This window comes from Artemia franciscana, chromosome 3, assembly GCF_032884065.1.
Source record: "Artemia franciscana chromosome 3, ASM3288406v1, whole genome shotgun sequence".
NCBI lineage: Eukaryota > Metazoa > Arthropoda > Branchiopoda > Anostraca > Artemiidae > Artemia > Artemia franciscana.
In genome coordinates this window covers 36,129,580-36,149,889 of record NC_088865.1, presented here as the reverse complement: position 1 = coordinate 36,149,889, position 20,310 = coordinate 36,129,580, and the positions used below count along the sequence as shown (strand labels likewise).

The window sequence follows — 20,310 nt, the reverse complement described above, 5'->3', positions numbered from 1 at the left end:
ATATTTGTTTTCCAAGTTCAATCATTACAGTTTCAGCATCAAATTAAACTTCAGTTACTTTTAATCACTGTGAGTTTGATATATCCATTTGTTTCTGCGCTTAGTTTTAATGCAAACCACATCCCAAAATCCGGCGAGCCAGTAAAGAAGGAGGAGGAGAAAAACACTGACAAAAAATTATGAAGGAGGAGTAAAGTAGGAGGAGGAGAAAAAAAACTGACAAAAAATTATACACAGAGTGATTTGAAAACGCATTTTCGCACAATCGAAGTAAGCCTACTCGTAAAGTAGAACAAATCCGAAATTGAAAATTACAATAATAAAAAGAAATAATAATTTTAATATACTGTATTTTTGAAAGCTTGCCAGGCTTAGGGGACGGGAGGTGGCGATTGTCTAAATACACAGTTTTGACTCGACAGATTAGGGTAAATCGAAGTGGAGACAGAAAATAATAAACTACACCCAATCCAGGGGGAACTAACGATAAATTACGTTAAATTGGCCAATCAAATGGAAAAGCAGAGAGGAAAGCTTTAATGTAGAAGGAAAGCTTTAAAGCTTTTGATTGAGCGCCACACATTAAAAACAAAAAACAAAAAACAACAAACTGTGATGTTAAATGCGTAGCTGTTCAACAATGTTGAATCCATTGGTTATCAATTCTATTTAGAAAATATGTCGAAATTAATGTGCCGAAATTATTGCTATCTGGCGCAAAATGTAAAACAACCGAATGCTCTATTACCATTTTAAAAGGGTTCCAAATATCAAGACGGACCATCAAATCTGTCGATATCCATCTCTATACGTCATCCCATTGGCCCTCTGGCACTGGCAGAGAAAAATGGTTAAAATTCCATATGTCAAGACAAGGGATTTCTAATCCTCTAGTCAAGTATTTTTGCCATGGATATTCCAGTTGGTACGCTTTTATTTCAATTTTTGGCCCTTCTAAGAGGGCTTTTCGCTCTTTTTGAAAAAAAGCAAAAAAAAAAAATACAATTATTCATACCATGTCATTTAGCTACCATATGACAATTTACTCACGCTAAATATTTCTTTGAAAGCACGTTTTTTTTAGTTTTCGGTCACTAGCTTCTTAGCCAAGGTTCGCTCTTTACTAGGTTGCGCTACCGCAGCGACCGTGAAGTGAGGATGAATTCATCCAAAAGAGTCAAATTATGTCTACCTAATTATTCAGACGAGTAAGAATGTTTATAGTTTTTAAGTCCCTAAACTTTCAGACTTAAATACCTACTTTGTCGAAGATCATATATTACTTGTGATGTCTTTCACACTTGGTTCAGAATTGAGGGCGCGTGACACGTTTGATACCAGTTGTAATTATCACTTCTGTACGAAGATGTCTAAAAACATGTAGTTGAAGAGGGATTGATAGCCATAATTGGTAAGTCAAAGAACGCATTTAGTGGGTAGCTCAAGCATGCTTTTTTTCAGTAATATTATAGTAATAATTTATTGTATGTTGCAGTAAAACATTCTAATGGTTTAAAAAATTAAATTCTCCAGGAAGAGAGGGGGGTTTCTTGGGACGATGCTAAGGCAGGAATCCTCTCTTTAGTGGTGTCAATTCACGAAACTTTAGTGGAGAGGGACAAATTTATTTTTAATTATCTAGGGAGTATTTCTCGTTTTCATTAACGTTTTCGATGAAAATACCAAAAAACAGCATTTTCAACGAACATACCCCTAAACAAGTTTTTTTTTCAAAATTTAGGGGACACAAAATCCCTTGCCCCCCTGACTGATGCGAGCCATTGTACTGAGTGAGACTTTAATTTGATAATATCTATACATTAATACCTTCAGTCAATTAGGGCTCTATGCATTATTGATTTATTATTAATATTTTTTTCCCAAGCCACTATATATGGAAGGAGTTGACTTGGAAAATATTGAGGGGGCTCAGTCAATTGAAAGTTGAAAGTTCTAGGGCCCCTTTTAAGAGTCAAAAGCGATTGAAGGTCAAATGGCCCCTCTCCGAAGCATCTTTTTGCTGCCTTACCCCCGAAGATCGATCAAAATTTTGAGATAGCCATTTTGTTCAACACAAACAAAAGGTCAAATAGCTAATTACTCTGGGGATGACATGACCCAACAGCCCCTGTGGCAAGGGCTGTAAGTTATGTAATTTGCCCATTTTTTACATATTAGGATTTATTATTGTAGAAATAGCGCCTTCAATCTTCAGTGGCCAAACAGGCTAAGGAAATTCAAGTTAAGTTTTTCGGGAAAGCTGAGGGAAGCAATGAACTAAATCAAAACGCACTATGTGCATTCAAGTTGGGCAAACTTTTGAGACATGTTCAAGAGGATGGTCGATTAATATTTGTCTGTACGCAGGGTTGTAACAAGATGTTGGTCAGAATCGGTACAATCCTATAAAAACCTAAAAATTGTGCAAATTTTCAACTCATTCATTTAAAAAAAACAATTCACGTACCAATCCAACCTAAGTTCTTTAATAGCGGAAATAAATTTGAATAGTAACCGATGTGTGAAATGAACATACATCACTGCAATAAATAAGTGATTTCCAAAACGAACAGAAATTACGACAATTACTCAAGTTAAACTTTAAATGAACAGTAACTAAAGGAAAAGAGATTACAAACAACACCCCCTAAGCCATGTAAACACCAGAATATCAATTGCACTTTACCTAAAACAAAATACATTAACAAAGTTCATAAATAACATTCGAGACTTTCAAAATAACATAAGAGACTTTCAAAAATGAATAAAATAGGCTATAAATTAAACTTTCAATTTAATCTTTTCAGTAATTTTGGTTAATAAGAATTTTATTTCTTATTTTAGTTGATGTTATGACAAATAAAAACTCACAGCTCAAAATAAGGATTGTTTTCAGTAAAGTGAAAATGACGTTATGCCTCTACAAGGCATATGGTGGTGTTTGCCCTACTTCCGTTTGTTTTAGTTTAGGCTATGTTACTTTGAAGTTTAAACTGATTATTTACATCAATCTCTTTTTTTTAGTTTCAAGTATGTATTTATAGTTGTTCACTATTTGGTTTTATTTCCGCTCGTTTTATGTTTAATTTACCTTTTTGCTTTTCTTTTAAAAACTTTTTTTGAAAAAAGTTTTTCAATTTAGTGAAAGAAAATGTTTAAGTTGGCGCATAGAGCATAGATTCGTTAATGTTTGTATGTACACCGCACCCCACAGATATTGAAAATATATTTTGTTCCCCCTTCTATATTTTCGTGAATGGAACCCACTGGTTAAAGAATTGAGACACTGGAAGAAATTTTTTGTGGCTTCAATAAGGGCAATTCTCAAATTACAAAAGGTCGATTTGCAAACATTTCCTAATAAGAAACACGACATTTTCGGTTTTATTTGCAACACCATAATTGGTAACTAACGTTTAAATGATTCCATCTACCTTATCCATGTGTTTATACATACTTAGGTTTTTTTTGGATTGTAAATTTGAGCTTTTTCTTATTAATAACAAAGTTTATAGGGCGATAATATACTAAATTAACTTGTATGATGTAGGCCTATTTTCTGAAGTGAAAAGAAATGAACTTATATGGAAGGCTTCTATTTCGCTTGGAAAACTTGTCATTATAATACATATCGCATACATTCAATCATTCATAATATATTTTTTTTAAAGAAAAAACGGCAGATAAAAAGAACTAGCTGTGATAATTCAGAAGGTGTAAGTGACATTCTGTAGAAAAGCGACATTTTGTGAAATGACAATTCGTGACATGTTGTGAAGAAATCTCACCCACCTCAAACAGCTTGAGTTATATCAAATGGTTCAATACGTCTTTTCATTTATTGTTGCGTTCGTCATATATTTAGAAGTCCGTTTTTTAAATGGGTCCTGTTCTATTTTCGAATATTTCGATGTTGGAGCTTTCGATATCGACATCCTATCTCTTGTATATTGGATCTTAAGACGATCTGACACTTCCCACGTCCCCCTAAGATTTCTCTAGGCATCCATTTGGACCTGGATCAACTCTGTCTGAGTTTACGAAGTCACTTAAAAGAGATTGCATATTCATGTATATTGGATACCTATTCAATTTTCTCAGTATTTTCATCCTACTGTAAAATTTAAGCTTTGTACCGCAACACCTTTTTGTGTATGTTTCAGTGTATGTTTATGAACACAATTTGGTGTTTGCACTGTGGTGTTTGGTCTATTTATCCTATAAAAAAATTAATTGTTGTATATAAAAACAAATTTCAAAGTCGGGATTGAAGAGTCTGTTTTAAACTGAACTGGAAGAAAGTGAAAACAGCCAGTTAGCAACTGTGTTGGGAGATATTTCCAATTTTTCAATTTATTGAAATTTCCATTTTTAATATTCCATATAAATACTTAATAGCCTCTTTAGATTTTTATAACCTCATCCCTTACTTAATAATCACGGATAATTCAAGACGAACTGAGTAAACTTCAGGATCAATTCTATAAAAAAAAGAGGGTGCAAAGTCTCACCTTTGAAACTAGTAGCAATAAAACACAAGAGCCAAGAGCTCATATGGCACTTGTGACGAGGTTGGAAGAGCGAAGAGCCAAGAGTTTCTTCCCACCAATTTTCATTACAATCTCTCCACTCTAAGCGTTTTCCAAGATTTTCGGTTTCACCCTCCAACTCGCTCCAATGTGATCGGATCCGGTCGGGATTTAAAATAAGAGCTCAGAGACAGAGGTCCTTCTAAATATTAAATTTAATTACGATCCGATAACCTGTTCGTAAGTTAAAAATACCTCATTTTTTCTACTTTTTTCGAATTAGCTCTCCTTCCACCCCCCCCTCCCCAGATGGTCAAATCGCGAAACGACTATTTCTGATTTAATCTGGTCGGGTCCCTGATACGCCTGTCGACTTTCATCGTCCTAGCTTATCTGGAAGTGCCCAAACTAGCAAATCCCCCCAATCCCCCCAAAGAGAGCAGATCCAGTCCGGTTATATAAATAACGTATCTAGGACACGTGCTTATTCATCCCACCAAGTTTCATCCTGATCTCTGCATTCTAAGTATTTTCAAAGATTCAGGTTTCCCCCTCAAACTCCCGCCAATGTCACCGGATCCGGTTGGGATTTAAAATAAGAGCTATAAGACACGAGTTTCTTCAGAATATTAAATTTCATTAATATCTGATCACCCCTTCGTAAGTTAAAAATACCTCATTTTTTCGAATGTTTCTGAATTACGGAATTAGGCCCCCAACTCCCCCAAAGAGAGCCAATCCGGTCAGGTTATTTTAATCACGTATCTAGGACTTGTGCTTAATCTCCCCACGAGGCATCATCGACAGCTCTCCACTCTAAGCGTTTTCCATGATTTTCGGTTTCTTCCTCCAACTCCCCACAATGTCACCGGATCCGGTTAGGATATAAAATAAGAACTCTGAGACACGAGGTTTTTCTAAATATAAAATTTCATTAGGATCCAATCACCCGTTCGTAAGTTAAAAATACTTAATTTTTTCGAATGTTTCTGAATTACGGAATTAGGCCCCCAACTCCTCCAAAGAGAGCGAGTCCGGTCCAATTATGTTAATCACATATCTAGGACTTCTACTTATTCTTTATACCAAGTTTCATCCCGGTCTCTTCCACTCGAAGCGTTTTAAAAGATTTCCAGTTTTCCCCTCTAACTCCCCCAAATAACACTGGATCCGGTCGGAATTTAAAATAAGAGGTCTGAGTTACAATATCATTCTAAATATCAAATCTCATTAAGATCCGATCACTCGTTCGTAAGTTAAAAGTACCTCATTTTTCTAATTTTTTCCCAAATCCCCCCCCTCAACTCCCCTAAAGAGATCGGATCCATTCCGGTTATGTCAATCACGTATCTAAGACTTGTGATTATTTTTCACACCAAGTTTCATCTCGATCTCTCCACTCTAAGCGTTTTCCGAGATTTCAGGTTTCCTCCCAATGTCACAGGATCCGATCGGGATCTAAAACAGGAGCTCTGAGACATGCTATCCTTCTAAGCATCAAACTTCATTAAGATCCGATCGCCTGTTCGTAAGTTAAAAATACCTCATTGTTTCTAATTTTTCCGAATTAACCGTCACCTACTCCCTCCTAGATGGTCGAATCGGGAAACAACTATTTCTAATTTAACCCCCCTGTTCTGATCCCTGATACGTCTGCCAAACTTCATCGTCCTAGCGTATCTTGAAGTGCCCAAACTAGCAAAACCGGGACAGACAGACCAACAGAAATTGCGATTGTTATATGTCACTTGCTAAATATCAAGTGCCATAAACAGAAAAAAAACTAGCCTACTGCTGCTTTCTGGTATTCAAAATAGCTCTCTTCAAGAGAACTAGACAACATAGCCTGGTAAAGGATGAATCATCTTAGGTGGAGTGAGATTTTTACCGATTACGTGGGGATTGGTCTCACTAAGAACTACAGATTTTCTCTTCAAAACGTAAAATTAAGTGGCAATCAAAATTTCAACTGCAACAGGTCTTCCGTCATGTAAGTCCCATAAGGTAGCTTGTGACCGTTTTACGTGGACTGTGATAGCACTTGCGCAGGGTTGCAAACCGGTGAAAAAATAATTATATTCTACTGATTTTTCGTTGATTTAGTGATTTTTATCAATAATCTGGCGATTTATGTGCTGATTTAGTGATTTTTATGTTTAGGCAATATAAAAATCACTAATGGGATGGCGACCCTGCACATTTGTCTGCTAAACCAGATCCCACTGGTAGCAAGGTCAAATCGAACCCTCTTGCCCTCTACTAGTAGAATTATAAGTATTATTAAAGAATCACTGATTTTCTTGAACTGCAAAAAATGGTACCTTGTAATAGCAATGTTGTGACAAAAGGAATTGAGCAAAGCCCAGTCTTCATTATGGCTATTTCAGGTGAAATCAGCCAAGTAAAAGCGTTTTTTTTGTTCATCGAAAAACAAACTTTTCCGAAAAAAGCCGTTTTAAATGCGCCCGAATTGCCTTCCTGCGCCTTAAAAAGAATTAATGGAGACTGGGGCTACCTGAAAAAGTAAAAAAGTACGGGCAAATTTGCCTAAAAAGGCCATAATGAATACATTATGCATGAATAATTACTTAGACTATTAGCATAGTCTAAGGCTAAAAGGCTTCCGTATCCTCCAGCAACATTCGAATCACCCCAGTTTAAGTAAATTAGATGGCGTCTAACATGCTTGGTAAGGGCAGGGATTATAGGAAATGGAAGGATTCCTCTAAAAAAAAAGCGCAACTCCTCAAATATTCTAAGAAAAACGATTACATTTGACATAAAAACCCAATTCACTGACATTTAGTAGTTTGTTAACTTTACCTAAGTGTAAAAGTGCACTTATTACCAGTAAATCGAGGCCTTCGGTCAGTAAGAGATTTTGGTCAATTGATTCTTGGTCAGTTAGAAATTTGTCAGATTGTCAGGTAAATTTTCCGACAAATTCAAATAGAGTCCTTGTTAAATATCCTAAGGCCACCCTTTGCCAGAAATTATAAGATCCACAAGTAAAATTCTCAGCATCCTTAAGTGAATGGCGCTGACTCTACGTAGTGGCGTCAGTAACGAAAAATCCACTAGAGTTCGACGATAAAACCATTAGAGTAGCTGTGACTAGAATGGGTGAAACGCTTGAATGATTCAACTGTAATCAACTGAAATGTAACACAAATAAACGGTAACACACATAAAAATATTTCTTAAATCCCTTGTGGTGTCTCGTAACATTTAAAACCGTGTGCATCCTTGAGTCGATTTATCTTTTGGTAAAAGGATCTTGTTCTTATGGGTAACAGTTGTTCTTCAGTACTAACCCTTACAATGTTCGTCTTTGTACTATTTGTAAAATGTTGTACTATTGCGCCTGAATGAGAACACATTTATTGTAGGATTACAAGGAACAACTCCTATCTAGTGGTGAAAGCAGTCTGAAGAGATTTAAAGAAGAAAAAGAATTTAAAGGAAAAAATTAAACTTAACCGTGTTAGTACGGAATACTCGGACTTGTTTTTACCACTTCAGCAAATCAATGGTTTAGAATTGGGCTTGCAGTGTAAGCCTGCATCGCTGTAGCAAATCTTATGCCATTAAAGACGAACTTATGCACCGCAACACCAAAATTACAATAGCTGATGTAAGCGCCTCTCGCGGTAGCTATGACTAAAAATATTGGAAAAAACGAGTCAATTTTATTCTAAAAGTTGTTACGGGTTGTGTTACTCATTGTGCCAAACCATCCTAATATTACCAACCTTGCCGTGCCAGCTTCATATTACAGATATTACAAATTCAATTGAGTTTCATGTTTGTTATTGATACATGGAGTAAAGACGAACACCGTCGTGATCCGTCAATTATATTATTTTAAATATTTTGGGGATGCAGAAAAACTGATTTTATATCAAAAAGACAGGGGATTTTCAGAAGCTACGATACATCAATACGATTCCCCTAGTGAAAATATTTTCGGTGCCCTAACAAATATTTAAAGAAAATTAATCCGACGTTCAGATTTGAGTCCAGACCGCCAAAATAACGAGGAATTTTCTTGAGCTCAGAAAAAAAGCATGTCCTTTTCAAACAAACACTTACTCGTATTAGGATATACAATAAGTTTATCCTTTCCTGTTTTAGTTTTCCAACAGTTTTCGCGGCAAAGTGTTCAAGTTCATAAAGAATTCCCTATTCGCTCCAGAGTTCGCTCATGGAGATATCCAACAGAAAAAAACGGTACACAACAATAGCTTTGGTATTTATAGCTGCTGGATTGTGCGTGATATAGCTTCCACCCTAAGGCAAAAAAAATTGTGAGGTTGCATAAAAGACCATTTAAATAACTTTACTGAGGCTGATGGAGTGTCTAGGACCTTGTCATTCCTATTGTCAGACTTGAAGAAACTGTACAGTCATCTGAACTCCTCAAGATGTGTGGTCTGAATCGAGGAGTATTTTTTATTGTCTACAAGTCTGACACAATCATGAAATTTCTTTTCATAGTTCTTGAAGTATATAGCTAAAGTAAATAAAATACTGTTGAAAATGACGAACGATTCAACAATAAATTCAATTGTCTAAATTCATCGAAGAGAAATGAGCACAATTCGGACACTTTAAATGGTTAAAATATCAACTGACTTTCACGAATTTCACTTCTATCTATTGTGGGAATATTTTTCTTTAAATGTTCGAAACCAACCCGTACTGATTCTCCTTCTAACTTTCTTTTTGATTTCTGATAACTTTTATTTTCTTTCTGATAACTATATTTTTGGGTTTGCTTTACTGCTACACTTTTTTATTTCAACTCTATAATTTTTTTTTCTTTTTTCCCAAGTTCATGGAGCCCGATCTGGCTAGTAAATTGATAATAATTTGAGTGATAATAACTGGAGCTTATACAACAGAAAAAAAAAAAAAAAAACGAAAAACAGCGTAATCCGACAGAGGGACAGTCCATTTTCAAATGTTGTGTACTCAAGGTGGAACGTGCCAGGCATAGCAGAAGTGTTAATTTTAGCCTTAACTTCTACTCTTCAAGGTATCAAACAGTTCGTGGTAACGAACTGTAATTAAGGAGCCACGCGACTCAACAGAAGCCAAAACTCTAAAAAACAGAATTTTGATACCACTAGATACATCAAAAGAATTGGCCAATTATACTTATTCCAAATATATGAGTAACCTTAAGTTTAGTGTTACCCATCAAAAGATACGAGCCTGAGAAAATTTGCCTGATTTTGAAAAAGGGGGAAAACACCCTCTAAGGGTCATGGAATTCTAATGAAAATCACATCACACCTTCAGATTCAGCGAATCAGATAACCCTTCTATAGAGATTCCAAGGAATTATCTAAATATATTATTGTTAACTTAGTAGAGAAAGTTAGAGCAACGGGTAGAACACAACAATCCCTCACAATATTTTAATATCCGGTACGGTCATACTTTTTTGAAAAATTGAATTTATAAAGCACTACGATACATTACTCTAGAAATATAGGAAATAAAATCTAAAATTGGGTTGACTAAACACGATTTCTAGCGATATTAAATTAAAAACAAAAAAAATCAACTGAGACTAAGGAGCAACATTAAAACTCAAAACCAGTAGATATTATCCCATGCATGAGGCGGCTGCAAGATCCCCAACTCCTTGCTCTTTATGCTTAAGTTTGACTTATGCTAAAGTTTGCAAGGTTCGTGTACTTGGAATAAGAAAAGTTTTAAAACGCAATAAACTTCAGCATAACGAGCGAGGGATTGAGGAAGGGCCAGACTTCTTCATGTACGGAAAAACTTTCTTTTCGTTTCAGTTTTAACGGTGCTCCTTGTTGTGAGATCATTATTATTATTTTTTTTTTTTAATGCCAAATCTTTTTTTAATTTCTGAACTTTCTAAACTCATGCCGGGAACTTCCTCGCCCAGAAGAAAATTTTCTCCGAAAAAATTTCCTCCCCACAGGAAATTCTCCCCGTAGAAAATTCCCTTATACCCCAAAATTTTCCTTAGACTTCCTAGTACCAAATATTATTTGTAAACAATGGGCAAATTAAATAAATTATAGCCCTTTCCCCAGGGGCTGTAGGGGTCATGTCGTCATTCCCAGAGGCATACTTACCGGATTAATTTCACAATTTTGATCAGATGTCTTCGGGAAAAGAAAGGCATGGAAAGGGGATAGTTGCCGTGCAGTCTTTTTAGTCACTTAAAAACAGGAACAAGAACTTTGAATTTTCCTTTGAAAGAGCCCTCTACCAATCTCTAGGGCCATTGGTTCGATGCAATCACTCTTGAAAAAAAAACACATCCGTGATCTATATTCTGGTAAGAAAAACGATATTCCGAATTTTTGTAGGTATGAGCTTGAAACTTCTGCAGAACGGTTCTGTGATACGTGCAATTTCATGGAAACATTTTTCATTAAGATCGCTTGGTTTCTTTTAGGTGTTTCTCCCCTTTTAAAGTCTAGGGAAAAAAATACTACGGCTCATACTTTTGATGGGTGACATTAAATTTAATGAATTTTATATATTTGAATTCAGCATAAAAAGCCAACTGTTTTGATAGATTAACTGTTATTAAAATTATCTTTTTTAGAGTCAGTCCTCACTTACAGTTCTTTACCACTAACCGTTTGATTAAGACTCTTATTAGAAGATTACATAGACTACGCAATTAAAACAAGATTCCTGGTTAAGTTTAAAGTACAATAAGTCAGTTTATTGCAACTGGATTTAGGAGACAAACTGATGGCCATAAGGTCTAAAACCTGTATTAACCAAAATCCAAATTTGGGATCCTAATACAAAAGAAAGTTGCAATCTATTGTTAGCGTATTTCGATTTATAGAAAACATGAGATTTCAGAAGTCTGGATTCCAATCGCGATAATGAAGGCTTTATCACGTACAATTTAGCAACACGTATTTATGAACTTTGGACAAATGATTCAAACATAGTACAAGGAGGTAGTTGTCAGTTATTGGAAACACATTCAAGAATTACGCTTAGGTTACATCTCAGAAGACCGGTTTCATAGCTACAAAAACAAGCGACAGATGATACAATACATTGGATTTGGACAGAATGCAATGGACATGCATAAATTGAGCTATATGTTTGTATATTAGGGGTGGGGTGGGGGTTATGTTACGTTAGGTTGGATTAGGGTAAGTTTCCATAATTTTGTTTCTAAAATATTCCTTTGTAATCATCTTTATTTGTTTTTCATTAGGATTAATCTGACATAAATTTTTTCGGTGTGTTTCCAATAACCGACAAGTACCTACAAAGAATAAATTGTGGAGCCGAAAAAATACACAAATAAATAAAATAAGACTAAAGTGAAAGAGACAGTGGAAAGAAGTGGTGAGCACATGAGCACCGCCAGGGAGAGGCCAAGAGGTTGTACCCCCCTTCTTCCCTGTGAAACAAGAAGGTTTGAAAAATGTTTGAAAAAAGGTAAATGAGAAATAATCCCACTTAAGTCCTGGTAAAACCAAAGCCTCTGGTAATACTTGCTCGTATCGAAAAAAAATGGCCTTGGATGACCATTAAAACAAATTAGTGAGTGTCAAGAACGTATCCTGCGAGGAGGAATACTGGATTTAAATCCCCGAAAGTTTTGTCCGAATCGTAAAAACACAATAAAATGCAGACAAACACATCTTTGATGCGTTTTTTGTACCCCCTCCTCTGAACTAAAAGCCTGGATACTCCCTTGGTGAGTATTCATGGAAATATATAAAAATATTTATATTTCATAGTTTAAATTGCAATACCAACCATAATTTACATTCCGGTTCAATCAAAAAGAAATGGCGCATTTCAGATTGTCCTAATTTTGTCAGAAGAGCGCAGACTATTTTAGACCGTTTATACCCGCGTACCGCTTATATTGTATTATCGTTTTTTGTCATGGATTTTCGTTTTTTGTACCCCTCCCCCAAAAATTCTTTCTTACGCTCCTGTTTGCTACCTAACAATTCTCGTTGTCATTTTTTTTCTGTGTCATGGGTATATCTTTTAAGTCATCCAAAACTGCCATTGTAAAGTTCTAATCATTTTATCTGACATAAGTAATAGTCACAAAAATGAATAATTTGTCAGTCGCAGGACGTTGGCCTATCATTGTTTTTATATGTCACTGACCAGTTTTGTGATTTTTATATGGAATCCCTTTAAAACATCATAAAGTTCTATCTGAGAATGCGAATAAAACCATGAAATGAAGAACCCAAACCAAGACGAAAGTACGCTGTAATTAAGAACAAGTCATACCTTTAATGAAATGACAAAACCACCAACCTTCAAACCACTTAAGGCCTCGTGGGTCATTTGCACTTTACTGAAAAAAGCTATAGTTCGACCACATTTTTATTCAAAAATATAAGGAATCAAAACAATAATTTTTAGTTTTAACTATTAATTTTGGTCTTTACTTTTCGTTCAAAACTTATATAAGCTTTGCTTTGTATGCCTAATTTCTATACGTGATAGCAATTTAAAGTTTATGTTTTTCTCCTGTCCTTTTCTTTTCAGTAACCTTTTATTATTATTATCATTATTTATCCATGTTTTCATTGCTCATAATAATCTTTAAAGACAAAATTCTATCTTGCTGATAAACTAGTTATAAATATGAGAAATATACATGTAAGAGGAAATGGTATACAGAACCTCAATTAGTAACTTGTTTGATGCTACTCGACTCAGCTAATAGGCGGTTAAAAGTACGAAAAGGTATCTTTCACTGTCTTGTAGGACTGTGTCTACTCCTCCCACATTGGGTTTGATTGCTCCTGCCTCTTCCCTCGACATTTCAATAATTATATTTTAAGCTTTTGTACAAGTTTAATTGATATTTATTTAATTAAATTTATTTAATTAATATTTATATCCCTTTTTACCTAATCCAGATATCTAAGTCACAGACCAAGGTTTATGACTAAACTTTTTAAGCTCTGACCTACAACATTTCTTTAAAAACTACCAGGAAAATCGCTAGCTAGAACTTACACTAACCATAAAGCAAAAGAAGTTACTAGTAAAGAATGATGCGACTCAAAAACCTCTTCATTCTTTTTATTGGCTTAATATTTCCGATAGAGGAAAAATGTTTTAAAAGGCTGAAATATTGGTCGCTTCAAAAATAGCATTTCCACGTCAGTCTATAATTTCTTGATTTGTCTTTCAGGATTAGTTAACCAAGTTATAAAAGGCGGGGCTATGTTTATCTCCAAAAATAAGGAATAATGCAACTGGTTTGCAAAAATCTGTCTCAAAATTAATCCAATTGAACCGCAGGACAGTTTTTAACGCGGAAGTTGGGACATATCTTCCTTAATTCGGCAAAAAGAGGCTACTTTAGTAAAAAAGAGTAAATTTTGCCAAAAAAAACTTCTGTTGCTAGATACGAAGAATGTTCCACATTTGAAATTGGAACTTTTTTTTACGAGGGTAATGTCAGCTTAAGTTAGACTGGACTTGGACTATAGGTTCACTCCTGAAAGTTTCATCGATCTAGATAAATGATTTTCCAAGATATTTTCACCCCCCAAAAGCCTTGAAAAAAAATTGTATTCTAACTTAATACCCGAAAACATTCTGAGATTTCGAGGATATACCATTTTGACAATAGAAATGCTCTTTCAGTTTTTATGATGGCTACAGAAAAGCACCCCTCCCTGCACTCCCAAGCACAACTAAGACTTACAGGGCTTATTATTCTATTAACAGTACTTGTGTATTATATGGTACACACTCAAGAATTTGGATCTACAGCTAAGACAACAACCGGTTTATACCTGTCAGTATTTGAAGAAAATTAGCTTAAGTTCGGTTGAGATCTGCGTTGTAGGTATATTTTTATTAAATATTTGATATAAAGAGATTTTATTTTGGTTGGGTTAGGTATTTAATATAAAGCGTTCTGTGCCCCTCCCCCTAACATAATTCCTTGTGTAGTTTTCACAATTTTGTTACTAAATTATTGCATTTTCATTATATTTTCGTATATTTCATTAGGATTAACCTAGCTTCACTTCTCGAGTGTGTACTATATAATACATAAGTACCCTATGAACTTTGTACAATGAAATTTTCCTGTTTCTAGCACAAATACAAGGTATACGGTAGTAATTATCAATAATAAAACGTTCATTCTCATTATCTGTCCGACACTTCTTCCAAATATTTTCTTAATTCCTTGATAATCCCACGTAACCTTGCATTTCGATGTCCCCTTATATACATTATAGGCTATAACCATAGAATAAAAATAATATACAGGCTTGTATATTATAGGTTTTATATATAGGCTTATAAATAACCTATATATATATATATATATATATATATATATATATATATATATATATATATATATATATATATATATATATATATATATATATATATATATATATATATCAAAATAAAACTGGGATTAAGCAAAAATTTGGTCCACAGAAAAGGATATTTATAAAATAATGTTTTGCTTTGGCTGACAAGATAAGGATAAAGAGGAAACAGATGAAGTCCGCTTCTTTATTTCGATAAAAAAGTTCGAATCTTTAAAGATAAAGTCCTTCTTCTTTGCTTGAAAGAAAAAAGATAAAGAAAAAAGTAAAGAAAAGAAAACAAGAGGAAAAGGAAAGATAAAGAAAAAGATTTTTCCAAATATAAAGAGGTAAACTCACCAAGGGTTTCCTTTGATTTACAATACAGCCTACGAACACATTCTGAAAAATAAGGTAAGATAAATAAATAATTAATAATAAAAATAAATAATGAAAATAAGTTAAAATAAAATAGAAATAAGAACACATTCTGAAAAATTAGAAAAGAAAATATAGGAAAATGAGCTCAAAACAAGACATAATCCAGCTCCAAACAAATCCGAACTAATAAAGAAACTAGTTGAACAGTTTTAATGAGTTTTAATTAGGATATGAAATATTTAAGCACAATCTTTACCAGCAAAAAAGCTATTAAAAATATATAAAAAGTAACTAGGCTATAAAATCTGTGAAAGTTTTGGGAAAAAATGAACAACAAAAGATGAGTTAACAAAGAAGCCCCAAGCGGTTGGATTAAAAATTCGCCATACAAATTTCGGGTTTTATTCATGATGAGCTGCCATTGGCAGTTGGGTAAAAATGCGTCGTACAAATTTTGAATTTTTAGTATAGCTGAGAAAAAAAAAATGTGCAGCTGCGTTGAGTTTTTGATGCTTATGTACTATACCGCCAACACCCAACTTTACGCTGCATAAAACTCGAGAAGAAACCAATTTTATCCGTCTCTATTAAGAAACAATTAAATTACACTCTGTGGCCGGTGACAGAATATATTGGAATTCTATCATTTGGGCTATATATTTGCAATTAGGGGTTGGGGTTAGGCTAGGTTATACACCACCCCTAATGTGCAAATATATAGCCCAAAATTGTTTCTGACTGAATTATACTTTCATCATGTTTTGGTATTTTTCATTAGGATTAACCTAACTTCCCTTCTTAAGTGTTGGTTGCATATTACATAAGTATCGAGTTTTTTTTTCCTTTTTTCAGTTATACATGTATCTAATTTTCTGATTATTCACGTTTACCTTTATTTTCTTTTTTACCAGAGAATGCAAAGGCGATAATCGTGTATAAACTATTTTTGATAAATAATTATTTTTAAGACTTGTATCAGAAAAAAAATACATACAGATATTTACTATAAACCGTTTGTATGAAATTCTGATTGGAAAAAATAAGAACTTCAACAGGGCGTCCAACGTGCTGCTACGCATAGCAGAACAAGAACTAATAGTATGCAACGAGTGCCTGCTATTAGTTTAATTAATGAATAGCACGAATAAAACTGTAACCGAGAATTTGTAACTTTCTTTAGTGCAGTGAGTTTGGAGTAGCTGTTTCAAAATCAAAAATTCAATTCATAATTCGTTCTTTTTATGGGTGGTACACGTTAAGTTTCTTAATAACCACTTTAAATATGCTGTGCCCTATTTTTCCGTTCGTAAACAGATGGACTCAATAGTAGTGTTGAATAGGCCTATATTGCTTAAGGTTACTAAAAGAAAACGTAGTAACAAAGAACAGTTGTACGCACGGATTAATTTTGGCTTAATATAAAGAATAAGAAATGAAAGTAATCAAAATTCTATAGAATTTGAAATCAGACACTTTGCCATTTCATAATAAGCATAAAACTATCCAACTTCCGGTACACTTTTTTTCAGCATAACGATAGCTGAATAAAGGTTAAGAAATACAACATACTCCTAATTTCAAAGTTCCACATATTAAGTTGGACATTATACTACGAACACAAAGCCAAAGGTCTTGGTGGATGGGGGCATTTGAGTGTAATTATAAGGAAAGGGGGAGAGGGGTCAAAAAAGGAGCTAGCAAATTAAAATTGAAATTAATAATTCATCTTTTGTATTGATAGTTTCAGTCAATCTTTCAGCAGAAGATTCGCCACCTTTGTGATGATACTGTAGATAGAAAAAGAGTAATATCGATTGACTCCTCGTCCCACCTCCAAATTCCAAAAACTACTGAAACTGTTTCAAGCTATATAACTTACTATTAAGCATTTCAATGCAACAATGCACAACAGCAGCATTATTTATAAGGGCAGGGGCGTAATTTACTATGAGGCAGTGGGTAACTTCTCCTCCCAGAGCTAAGTATTCCCCCTCCCCCCAGCCCAAGTATACCCCCCCTCCAAGCTGAAATTTAGTTTTAGCAAAAATGTTTTCAAAACTAAGGTAGGCCTAAACCAGCATAATTCAAACATTCACAGATACATGTCAGTGTTTTAGGATATTAATTTTAAAATTTTTTTGATAAACTAAGTTTTTCAAAGAAAAGTAAAGAGCTTCTTTAAATCAAAAATGAGAAAAAAAAATCAAATAATCTATCAAGCGTGTCTACCAAAAATCAGCATCGATAAATAAATAAAACCCAAAATGAACAATAAATAACCGAGTAATTACAGTAAATAACCGAGTCACACCCAAAAGACAGAAATTAACATAAGTAGGGCTCAAAACTCCTATGCCTTCCCAAGGCCAAAACATTACTTGGGCTTTGCTGAAAAAAATACCAATGGATGTGCATTGTTAGTTTAATTCATCATAGGCCTATCCTGATATTTGTTCCTTAAAATGTTAATAATATTGGATTTATTAAAGTTAAAAAAATGAAAACGTAAAAAAATTCAGTAAGTGACAATTATGTTCTGGCCTTGGGAAAGTACAGGGGTTATTATCAGTTAAGGGTTTGGACCATTTTTGTTGTACGGATGGCAGCTTGTCATCCGTACAACAGAAATTCTCAGAAATATTCTCTGAAAATTTCACCTTCATACCCTTAGGTATAGTCGTAATAGCAATCACAGCAGCAGTATAATTACTCAGCTTAATGCAATTGGACATTACTATGATATAGTCGATTTGCTCTTTTGATAACTTGTATATTCATATACTTCTTGAAATTTTCATCTTAATGCTCTTAATCTTACAAGTATTCGCGATAGAAGTAGTAATTGGAGCAACAGTAGAAGTAGAACTAGTAAATGTTGCAGTAGCATTAGTAGTAGTGTGTACATATTGTCTTTTGGTCTATTGATAATCCCCTTTCAGTATTCTCTGAGAGTTCCAACTAAATACACAAATCAATTCTGAAGATACGCTCTTTTGACAATCTACATTCGCTTAGTGTGTTTTGATTTAGTTTAAATTCCCCCTCAATATTCTGTCAACTATCCATCTTCATACGTGTAGCCTTAATTCAACTAGTATCATAGTAGTAGTGGTAGTAGTAGAAACAGTAGTAGCAGGTACATTTTGCCTTTTGGTCGACTGAGCATCCCACTCAAGATGCCTCTGAAGTATCCTCTTGATATGATAAGCCGTTCTAAAAATATTGCAGATGCGGCCGTATCAGCAATCTGTATATGTATAGTATGTATTGATTTAGTTCAACTTTCCCCTCAGAAACTCCTCAGATAGTGTTTTAATATCCTCAGCCTTAGTAGAACTCGCTACAGAAGTAGTAGTTGTAGCGACAGTAGTGGTAGTAGTAATAGTACTTGTGGTAGCAGTAGAAGAAGCAGTAGTAGCGTGCAAATATTACCTTTTTGGTCAATTGATCAACTCCCTTATCATTTCCTAAAAATTCCAAATCAATATACTCGGTTATTCCCGAGTTACACCCATTTGACAACCCATATACACATTACATGTTATCATTTAGTTCAATACTCCCCTCAACATTCCCTGAAAGACTCATCTTAATGCCCTTCGTATTTTTGGAACGTAGAAGTCAAACATGCATACCTTTACAAGCATTCTATAAAAAACCTTTTATGCCCCCACGGCGTAACTTACAAGCCCTTGCCCCAGGGCACTCGGGGGTTGTGCCAACCCTGGAGGCATTGTTACATCTTCTTTGGACTCTTTTAAACAAAATCGACATAGCATAATATCAATCAGATGCGTTTAGTGAAAAGAAGAGTAGTTGTGGGGGATGGTGGCTAGTTGACCTCCATCACTGATAACTCTTAAGAGGGCACTAGAACTTCCAATTTCAATCAAATGAGCCAGCCACCTCTAAGTTTATACAACCATCACCCTCCATAAGAACCTCCAATTCCTCAGGGGCATAACTTACAGACCTCGCCCTCAGGCTCTGTTAGTTTGTGTCAACCCCAAAAGCCTTGCTATATGACCATTGGACTGTTTTGAATAAAACGACTTTCTCAAAACGTGTGTGTGTGTGGGAGATGAAGGAACTTCGCTATGATCACTTCGACTTTTAAAAAAGCAACTAGAACTTCTGATTACCAAGCCAACGAGTCCTCTCCGAAACATAAACGACCACCCTTTCAATAAGAACCTTGTATGCACCCAGGGCACAACTTACAACCCTTGTCTGGGATTATCTTCCTCACAGATATAATTTTCTGACGCTTCCACTACGATGAACAAAATTGCTATCTCCAAATTTTGATAGGATGTGCTATGGGAAATGTTGAGAGTGGATGGGGAGGCTGGTTGCTCTCAAATCACTTTGATCCTTAAAAGGGGAACTGTAACTTCCAATCTCAAATCAAATGATAAAGAACCTTATATGCCCCAAGGGTATAACTTACAGCCCCTCCCTGAAGGTACTGGAAGGGAGTGTCTTCCACAAAGACATAAGTTCAGGACCGCTCAACTCCGCTTAAACAAATGCTATACCGAAATTTTTTCTGAAGTGTTTGGGAAAATGATGGCCGTTGGAGGGGGGGGGGCCTTTTCCCTCTGATCACGTTCGACTATTAAAAAGGGCTCAAGCCCTCTCGATTTTCAATTGTGTGAGCTCTTTTTAAAGTTTCTACGACAACGCTTTCTGTAAAAACCTTAAATTCCTCCAGGGCAAAACTTACAACCCAGGGCAAAAGGATGAGGGGTTGTCATCCTCCAAGATATAATTTGAGGATGGACCTTCCAACTAGCGCTAAATAAAATGGATATCTCAAAATTTTTGATTGGACCTGTTTAGGGGAATGGTGGGCGGGGGAGAGGGTTAGTTGCCCTCCAATCACTCTTGACTATTAAAAGGAGCAGTAGTCCTTTCAATTTCCAATCGAGTGAGCCCTTTTCGAAGTTTCTACAACAAATCCTTCGATACGAAGTGCCCAGGTCTAAACAAACCAGAATCAAAATAAATAAATAATACATTGTGCCAACACCGTTCTTTACTTAGGCAGCGCTAATGCG

The 20,310-nt window shown here is 34.9% G+C and overlaps 1 protein-coding gene and 1 long non-coding RNA gene across 7 annotated transcripts in view; one reads left to right on the top strand and one right to left on the bottom strand.

Moving 5' to 3' along the window:
• Window positions 1–20,310, bottom strand: part of LOC136025230 (extracellular serine/threonine protein kinase four-jointed-like) — a 91,027-nt gene that overhangs the window by 11,307 nt on the left and 59,410 nt on the right. For 5 of the 6 annotated variants that reach the window (XM_065701063.1, XM_065701064.1, XM_065701060.1 and 2 more), the window contains one exon: window positions 15,230–15,271. The gene's annotated coding sequence lies outside the window, so the exon portion shown is untranslated. Of the gene's footprint in view, window positions 1–10,648; window positions 10,820–15,229; window positions 15,272–20,310 lie in introns of all 6 variants that reach the window. The other variant, XM_065701059.1, reaches the window with a different exon arrangement.
• LOC136025237 (uncharacterized) overlaps window positions 1–20,310 on the top strand; it is a 55,980-nt gene that overhangs the window by 7,780 nt on the left and 27,890 nt on the right. Inside the window, exon 2 of the long non-coding RNA XR_010617042.1 lies at window positions 1,248–1,411. This is a non-coding gene — a long non-coding RNA (uncharacterized LOC136025237). The remainder of the gene's footprint in view (window positions 1–1,247; window positions 1,412–20,310) is intronic.